Source organism: Solanum lycopersicum, chromosome 2 (assembly GCF_036512215.1).
Source record: "Solanum lycopersicum chromosome 2, SLM_r2.1".
Lineage (NCBI taxonomy): Eukaryota > Viridiplantae > Streptophyta > Magnoliopsida > Solanales > Solanaceae > Solanum > Solanum lycopersicum.
The window spans coordinates 26,973,569-26,983,932 of NC_090801.1; positions in this window are offsets into that span (position 1 = coordinate 26,973,569).

Sequence of the window (10,364 nt, forward strand, 5' to 3'; positions counted from 1 at the left end):
ATAGGGGCAATGTTAACATCACCGATTCTGATGGGCCTCTTGTCCTACCTCCTCTAGCACATGGTCATTCATTCGTGGTAACTAGTAGTTTGATGTAGATGCTTATTGCCAGCGGTTTGTTTTTGGGGCTACCATCTGAGGATCCACATGCTCACATTGCCAAACTAAGGTCGGTGTGTAAGAGCTGTGTAGGAAGGACAGACTTGGACATGGACGTCATCGAGTTAAGAGTGTTCCCTCTCTCACTAATGAAAGAGACCACAATTTGGTTCACTGAGTTGTCCTATAATTTGATCTATACTTGGGAGCAGTTCAGGGAGATGTGTTCCTAGCACAATATTAACCGGTGTCTAAAAAGCTCAACAACAAATATAGAGTGAACAACTTTTTGGCATTGCCTGGGGAGTCGGTGAGTAGCTCTTGGTATAGGCTCACCTTGTTTATGAGAAGTGTCTCAAACCACCGCATTGAAGATGAGTCTTCAAAAGAATACTTCTATCGGGGGCAAAATGATAATAATAAGGTATTACTTGATACTATTGCGGGTGGTTCTTATGGTGAGTGCACATATGTAGAGATCGTACTAAATTTGGAGAAAATCTCTCGCAACAATAAGGCTGGAGCACTAGAAAGTCGGACACTAGAAGAAACACCTTTGAAGTGCAAGCTACACACAACTCGGTCGCAGATGAGATTTTGAAGAGATTGCTCAAATGAAAACTGAGCTTGGGTTGGTATTGAAACATGTCACTGGGGGTGCAGGGAAAGTAAATGCGACAAATTATTTTACTAAACCATCACTGCCAGCGGATGAGTGCTACTGTGAAGAGGATTCTTATGCAGTGAATGAGCAGACGGGGGGTTCCCGACCGAACACCCAAGGCTCCAATCAGGAGAATTGGCGCCAAGGTCATGGAAATCAAGGTTGGAACTATAGGAATTACAACAGAGAGGGTCATCATGTTTGAGATGGAAACTACAAATGTGACAATCACTTTAATCTAGGTAACTATAATAACCGAAACAATCGGAGTGGGCCCTATGTTCCGCCTCAAAATTAAGAAGTTGCTCCAAGGGATGGAAGAGGTAGTATGGCGAGAGTTGAAGATATGTTGCAAAAGATGATGAGGAGGATTGATGTTAGTCACGAGCATGACAAAGAGTGGAGAGGTAATTTGGCTAATATTTGGCAGAAGGTGGATGCACAGGCAATATCAATCAAGCATCTTTAGTTACAAATGGAACAATTGTCTTCTACTGCGAGCCCACGTCAATCAGGTACTCTTCCTAGAAATACCGTCCAAAATCTGAAAAATCATGGACATTGCATGACAGTCACTACTCGAGGGGGTAAGCAAACCATTAATCCACCTATGTTGTCTGGTGTGGAAGATGAGGTGAGAAAAGATGATGAGGTAGTGGAAGATAATGGCGAGTTGGTAGATACAACGGTGAAAGTAGTAGAGATACCCCAAAAGGTGATCCCCGTTCCAAGACCACCACCACCATTCCCGAAAAGATTAGTGAAGAAGACTGAGGATGGTAAATATCAGCATTTTATTCCTATGTTGAAACAACATTCCATCAATGTCCCTTTGATAGAAGATCTTGAACAAATGCCCGATTATCCAAAGTTTATGAAAGATATGGTTACTAAGAAGAAATCAGTATGTTTTGAGGATGATGACCGAATGCAATATTGTAGTTCTATTGCTACAAGGTCTCTTGTGCAAAAGAAAGAAGATCCGGGAGCATTCACTGCTCCATGTACCATCGGGTTGTTACACTTTTCTAAACCACTATGTCATCTTGGTGCAAGCATAAATCTCATGCCTCTCTGTATTTACAAGAAATTGGGTTTGGGTTACAAAGCCCACTGCGATGCGGTTACCGATAGCCGATCGAATAGTGAAGATGCCTATTGGGATACTCCATGATGTGTTAGTGAAGGTGGAGTAATTTATATTTTTGGAAGATTTTGTGATTCTTGAATGTGAGGGTGATTTTGAGGTACCTATTATTCTTGGGAGGCCGTTCCTTGCTACCGATCACGCCTTGGTTGACATGGAAAAAGGGAAGATGATGTTTAGACTAAACAATGAAGAAGCAACTTTCAACATTTATAGGTCCATGAAGAAAAGTGTTGAGATCCAAACGGTATCTACTATATCGTACAGGGTTGAGAGTACGTCTGAGGTACAAATTGAAGAGCGCCTTGGTGTTAAGGCACTAGCGGCAGTGATCATGAATTTTGAGAGGTGATGGTATTGAAGAGTATGGGCCGTCGGCTGCGGCACTTGATCGAGGTGATTATCATTTCAAACCAAAGAAATTGGAGTTAGATATGAAGCATCTCGAGTCTCCACCCGCGAAATCATCTATTGAGGAGGCCCCAAAATTAGAGCTTAAGGCTTTACCACCTCATATAAGGTATATATTCTTGGGAAGAGATGACACTTAGCCAGTAATCATTGAATCAAATTTGAATTTGGAACAAGTAAAGTGTCTGGCAGGAGTTTTAAAGAGGTTCAAACAAGCCATTGGTTGGACTATTACTGATATTATTGGGATCCCACTCGGTATTTGTTCACACAAAAATCCAACTCATGCCCGATCACAAGCGAAGTATTGAGCAACAAAGACTTTTGAATCCACCTATGCAAGAGGTAGTTAAGAAGGAGATTATTAAGTGGTTGGATGGCGGAGTCTTATATCCTATTGCAGATAGTAGTTGGGTATGCCCTGTTCAGTATGTTCCCAAAAAAGGGGGAATGACAATGGTCCCTAATGAGAAGAATGAGCTTGTTTAAATGAGGCCGATGACCGGAGGGAGAGTTTGTATGGATTGCCGGAAGTTGAATGCATGGACTGAGAAAGACCATTTTTCTATGCCCTTCATGGATCAGATGTTAGATAGGTTTGAAGAAAAAAAGATGATACTATTTTCTTGATGGTTATTCGGGTTACAATCAAATCTCTATTGCACCAGATGATCAAGAGAGAACCACATTCACCTGCCCTTATGGGACATTCGCATTCAAGAGAATGCTTTTTGGGTTGTGTAATGCACCTGCTACTTTTCAGAGATGTATGATGTTGATATTATCCGATATGGTGGAGGACAGTATTGAGGTGTTTATGGATGACTTTTCAGTTGTTGGCGACTCTTTTGATCGTTGTTTGAGTCACTTGGCTGAGGTTCTCAAAAGATGTGAAGATTGCAACCTTGTGCTAATTTGGGAAAAAAATTACATCATGGTGAAAGAGGGTATCGTATTGGGCCATCACATTTCAGAGAAGGGGATATAGGTTTATCAAGCCAAAGTTAAGGTTATAGAGAGACTTCCTCCACCTTTCTATGTAAAAGGTGTGAGAAGTTTTCTTGGGACCGGAGTTTATTAAGGATTTCTCAAAAAAATGCACATCCTATGTGCATGTTACTTGGGAAGGATTGTAAGTTCTATTTTGATGAATCCCGTGTGAAGGAATTTGGAGAGCTGAAGGAGAAGTTGGTGTCTGCGCCCATAATTATTTCCCCATATTGGCAATAAGCCATTTGAGGTAATGTGTGATGCTAGTGGGGTTTCTCTTGGTGTGGTATTGGGACAAAGAAGGGATAAAATCCTTCACCCCATCTATTATGCCAGTAAATCCCTAAATGAAGCACAAAAAAATGACACTGTGACTAAATAAGAGCTCCTTGTGGTAGTATTTGCTTTCAAAAAATTTTCTCCTATTTGCTTGGCACAAGAGTTATAGTGCATACTGACCACTCCGCTTTGTGGTATTTGATGGGAAAGAAGGATGCAAAACAAAGGTTGATTAGATGGGTCTTACTATTACAAGAATTCGATTTTGAGGTGAAAGATAGAAAAGGGACCGAAAATCAAGTTGTCGATCACTTGTCTAGATTAGAGGATAAAGTTATGCGAGAGTTGGGTTAAAAAGCTGAAATTGATGATACCTTTCCCTGATGAGCATGTATTGGCCACTTCTCATGAATTGATTCCGTAGTTCGCCGATTTCGCGAATTATCTTGCTATTGATATAGTCCCATTGGACTTGTCCTTCCATCAGAGGAAAAAGTTCATGCATGATGTGGAAGAGTTTTTTTGGGATGAGCCTTATTTATACCGGAGTTGTGCTGATTGACTTATCCGCCAGTGTGTTCCGGAAGTTGAGATGCTAAGTGTTTTGGAGGCATGCCATTCTTCGCCTGTGGGTGGGCATCATAGTGGTATCCGTTCTTCCCTTAAGATTTTTCAGTGTGGGTACTATTGGCCAACCATCCACTAAAATGCTCACGATTTTGCCCAGACATGTGATAGGTGCCAAAGAGATGGATAAATTTCGAAGAGGAAAGAGCTTCCTTTAAATTCCATTCTAGTGATCGAGTTATTTGATGTATGGGGCATTGATTTTATGGTACCATTTGTGAGTTCTCATGGGATGAAATATATTCTTGTGGCGGTGGATTATGTGTCAAAGTGGGTGGAAGTCATAGCACATGCCAACAATGAAGGGAAGAGTATCTCTGCGTTCTTGAAAAAGAACATCTTCTCTAGATTTAGCACACCTAGGGCCATTATTAGTGATGGGGGATCCCACTTTTGCAACAGTTTGTTCAAAAGTTTATTGGAGAAATATGGGGTTCTCCACAATGTAGCCACTCCGTACCATCCACAAACTAGCGGGCAAGTTGAGGTGTCCAACAGAGAAATCAAGTAGATCTTGTCGAAAACAGTGAATGCTAATAGAACGGATTGTCAAGGAGGCTTGATGATGCTCTTTGGTCTTTTTGGACTGCATACAAGACCCTCATAGGTATGTCTCCATAACAACTTGTTAATGGGAAGGCTTGTCACTTGTCGGTTGAGTTAGAGCACAAGCCATGTGGGCGATGAAGAAACTAAAGATGGACTGGAATGAAGTAGTGGAATAGAGACTTAATGGGTTGAATGTTGTATCGTGGTTTTAGGGTACTTTCAATGCTTTTTCCTTAAGATTGGTGTGTGTCTAGAGACTTTTTGTAGTAATTTTAATATGAGTTTTTCTTTGTTTTGCAGGAAAGCTGTCCAAAACTGAAATGCAGAAGACTGTAAAAATTAAGTGCAAATTCGACCCATGAAGATATCGACGGTCCATCGTCTCATCGACGGACCGTAGGTGGTGATCGTCGGTTGGAGGTTCAAACATTTGGAAGAAACTCGGGGAATTTTTACTAAGTGTGGGGCTACGGAAGGATCGACGGTCCGTCTATTGATTGAACGAACGTCCTGAGAAATCGTCGATGTGATCAGAGACTGCCTCTAGTACCCAATGTCGAAGAAAAGCTAAGTATGGAACAACGATAAGCATCGACGGACCATAAGTACATCGACGGACCGTGTTGCTGGTCCATCAATTGGATCAAGGAAGATGCATGTGGAGGCTTTGAAAAGATGCTAAGTATGGACCGACAAAGGCAGTCGATGGTCCGTCGTTTGAACGACAGACCGTCTGTGGGATCGTTGATTGAAGGCGCGTTTTGGACAAAACATTCCTTACTTTGAATCCCTTTTAATTTAGGCCTCCTTTTATTGTAAATAGGGTGAAAAACCTAGTTTTTGGGGTTGGATTCTTTTACTAATTTCATACTTTTGTTCTTGGATATTTGTTTTTACAATTAATTTAAATTTCCGCTTTTGGTTTTGAAGATAACTCTGTGATTTCAAGTTGAATTTTTGGATTTTCTTCGAATTTGATAAATTATGTTCATGATTTATTTTTTATCAATTATAAATTGTGTTCTTCTAAGAAAGCGTAACTAATTCCACAACTAGGGTTGTGCGAACCATGGGTTACTAACGAGATAAAACTAGCTAATTAACAATTCTCAAATAGGTTATTGCATGCATCAATAATTTTTTTGTCTAGAAGTCTTTTTAATGAGTGCGCGCGTTAGAATTTGCCTTATTGCTACTTGTCGGAGCAAGCGGGTAGTAAATATGAAAAGAAATATCGACATAGATTTAGTGGATACTATCTAATAGGCTAGTTTCGATTGTGCAAAGTAATAACTAAGCCAAACATCGAATATGATGCTTAATATGAAGTAAAGGTAAGGGTAAGTAACTTAAACACACGTAGCCGTACCAAGGTACGGGGTGAAATTCTCTAAATACTGTATCAATGATTTAGAGATACACAACATATCACTTTGCATGCAAAACATTAGGAAAAAATTGTTATATCTAGGATTATGGTGTTATGAACCTATAAGGAACACTTACACCCTAGTTTCTGTCACAACTTGATAAACACTAATAATTCTCTCTTCTTACTTGTTTGAGCTCACAACATTGCAATGCTTTTTGTTTACAAACTTCCCCCCTCCTTTATACCTTGTTTTCGGAAAGGACTTGACTAAATTGAGGTAATCGTACATTAAAGTTAAGTCTAAATCATTTTCCTGTGTGATCGACGCCAACCTAATAGTTGGGTTCTTTACACTATACGACCGATTATACTTCTATAGGAAAGTGTAATTTGAACATTTCAAGTAGCGAAACTAGAATTAGAAAAAGATTAGAAAAAATATACGAAATATTTTTGGTAAAGAAGAACTATTGTTAATATGTGTCTAAAGAATCTTACTGATTCTAACAAACTTTCCAGAAACACGACCGTATCAAAATTTAATGAACCAGTGAAGAACAAAAGAATAGAAGAACTGAAACTAATTCACGAATCTAAAATCTGTAACACATCAGAATCTGAAAAAAGAGAAAGAGGATCAAACCACTGAATGCACAGTGTCCCCTTAAGAAAATTATTTCCCCTCTAATATTCGAGGTTTGATTTGGAATATGTCCTCCCAGAGTAGAATGATCTCAATCACTACTGTATTGATACCCAAAATGCTGGTGTCAGCGAGCTACTCAACGGCAGTAAAGTACACTTAGAATACTAGATTTAGTAGTAGAAAAAGCAGTCCATAAATTCTCTTTTTAAAATGAGAGTAAGTACCTCAATTTATAGAAAACAAAGGTTAGTGCGAAAAGGTTCTTATTGTGCCTTATTGGAAAGGTCACAAACCTTTGAAAAAGTAACAATCTTTTGGAAAGGTCATCACCTTTCATAAAATTTACAACTTTCCATTAAATTCACAAATTTTCATAAAAGTCGCAACCTTTCATAAAGTTACAACTCTTCAAAAAGTCGCAACTCTTCATTTTTCATTCACACCTTTTAAAACCCAACAATCCCCCCCATGAATGGGGAATGAATTCAAGAGAAAGAAACGAACAAGTATGTGTACTTTACAAGGAAGAATTAATTGCATTTTGATAAGTAGATTTCCCCTTGTATTTTCTATAGTGAAGATATGTCGGATATACTCGGTTAATCGGTAGATGCGATATCTTTGAACCGTTGAGCTTTGGTGTATACCTAGACAACCATATGCCACATAATTAACCTTTTATCATTATGATTCTTACGGTTGTGTTTGTTTTAGCCATGAACACCTCTTAGTTTCATGAGTGTAGAGACAGATAGGCTTTTGACAATCATCTTCTAAGCAGCTTCCACTTCACACTCACATGGGTGATTTCTAATCGTGTTGTCACGTAGATACACTATTTGGTCGACTCTGTCAAACTTAGAAAATTATTAACATCATTCAACTTTATTAACGTATTAACAAGCCTTAATGTTGCATCCTTGTACCTTAGCATTGTCTTCATCATGAGAATGGATTGAGTTTGTTGACAATGCCGAACCGTCATTCACAACTTTATTTTTCTCCTTGAATCTTGCTCTTGGGATCTCCAGTCTACTAGATAGAGTTACCGCCATGATGATTTGTCTTAAGAAATAAATCAATTCCCTTAGATGATCTTTCAACTTTCTCTCTAGTTAGGCCTTTTTGTAAGTGGACTGACACATTATCCTTTGAATTTACATAGTCAATTTTGATAATTTCACTAGAGAGTAGTTTTCTATCGGTATCATGTCTATGTCATATATGACGAGACTTTCGTAATACATCATGATTCATGACCTACCTATTTCATCTTGACTATCAAAGTGTATGCATACTAATGCCAATGGTTTGGGCCAAAAAAAGAATATCTATCAAGAAATATTGGAGTCTTTCAACTTATTCACCGACCTTATCTAAAGCACCTAGCTCAGAGATCATTGTAGAGCTAGCAATACATGTCTCTTTTGAAATATTTCCAAGAGACTGCTCCTCTACCAAGAATAAATATATATCCACTTGTGGATATTACTTTATTTGTCCGATGATCCAATTTGCATCACTATATCCTTTCAATACTGTTGGATATTATAATTCATGGCATAGTTTTAAGTATTATTTTAATACTCCAAAAATCTATTCATTGCCATCTAATGAGTTTATTTGGGATCACTTGTGAACTGACTTAGTTTATAATAGCAAATGTTGTATTTGGTCATGCACACTTCATGATATACATCATACTTTCCAATACGCTAGCACAATCGAATTGTAAGTCACTTTTTCTTTAATTTTTTTAAATGCAAAGATCACAATTATTTGAGACTTGACAATATTGACGTCCAAATATTTGAACTAGTCAAGTAACTTTTTAATGCAATGAGACCGTGAAAATGCTAAACATTATGGAGTTCTAAGGATTCTTATATCTAAGATCGCATAAGTAACTCCAATATATTTCATTCCAAACTTGCTTTCTAGCATATGTTTGATATATTTATGTCATTAGTGTCTCTATTGATGATAAACATATCATCAATATACAAACAAACAATGACATTATGATTTTAATGTGAACACATCTTAAATCCATTTGCCAACATGATTTGGTCAAATTTCTTATGTCATTGTTTCGGTGCTTGTTTTATTCCATAATGTGACTTAACAAGTTCGAAAACTTTCTTTTATTTACCAGGAACCACAAAATCCTCGGGTTATTTCATGTTAATTTCTTCCTTCAATTCTACATTTAAGAAAGTTCTTTTCACATTCATTTGTTGAATTGAGAGGTCATATATCGCAACTAATAATTTAAGCATCCGAATGGATATAATTCTAGTTACAAACAAGTATATATATGGACAAGATCAAACCCCTATTTTTGTCTAATGACTTTGACACAAAGTCTTGCTTTATAATTTTCAACAGTTCCATCAACTATTATTTTCCTTCTAAAGATTCACTTTTAACCGAAAGGTTTATTTTCTGAAAAAAGATAAATTAACTTCCAATATGGTTGCTCAAGATTGCATCAATCTCACTATTGACACCATCTTTCCAAAGGATGAGTCTACAGAATACACAAGAAATGTTACAAAATCATATTCGAAGGAAGTAATTGACCTTTGACATTTATTTCGCTTCTGAATATCTTTATTAAGTACATTATCCTTTTTCCTTTCCTAGGCCTTTTAGACCCTTCTCTAGACTACTCAGGTCTAATTTTACAGTCCACAGTCATAGGTCCTGTTTTAATTCTTTTAGTAATAGGAACTTGGACTTTGACTAGACACCCCCACGCTTTGAAATATTTCAAGTTGGATTTCCTTCCTTTCCATTTCTCATATGAAAAAGATTGTATCATGAACAAACAAAAGCACTTTCTTTTTAAAAAGACAACTTTTTGTTGTTCCCTTTTGCAGTAAGAATAGTTCCTCCACACAAATTTTGCGGTAAACCCACACTTATAAATAATGCATCCATCATTTCTTTCAACGTTTAGTTTTTAATTAGATTGAGGTGAATAGGGCAGTAGTTTGATTGATAATTCCACTTTCCAAACATATTTCTGCACAAGGAGATTTATACTCTCGATTCTTATTACTTCTTATCTTTTTCCAATCTGATTTTCAACTTCGATATTACATTGTTGAGACATTTCTATTGTTTCATCCTTAACATTCTGCAAATAGACATAGTCATTTCTAATGCAATTGTCACTAAAAGTAACAAGATACTTTTTCCCACTATAAGATGGTGTTTACTTCATATAAAAAATGTCAGTGTAAATCAATTCTAAGGGATTAGAATTCCTTTCAACAGATTTATAAGATTGCTCCGCATACTTAGATTCCACACAAACTTGACATTTTTATTTATTGCACTCAAAGTTAGACAATACTTTTAAGTTGATTAGTTTTCCTTACTAGGTATTGTAATTGACATGCCCCAAGTGTTCATGTCGCAAACATCGACTCAAGAAAGTCAAAACAAATAAAAATATTGAGTTTGAAAATCTCTTCACGGGTTAGCTTTTTTCTCACTAATATCTTATTCCTATTTCTTACAATTTTGTGTGATACAAACATTGTTTAGAGTGTCAAATCTATTTTTCAGAAGG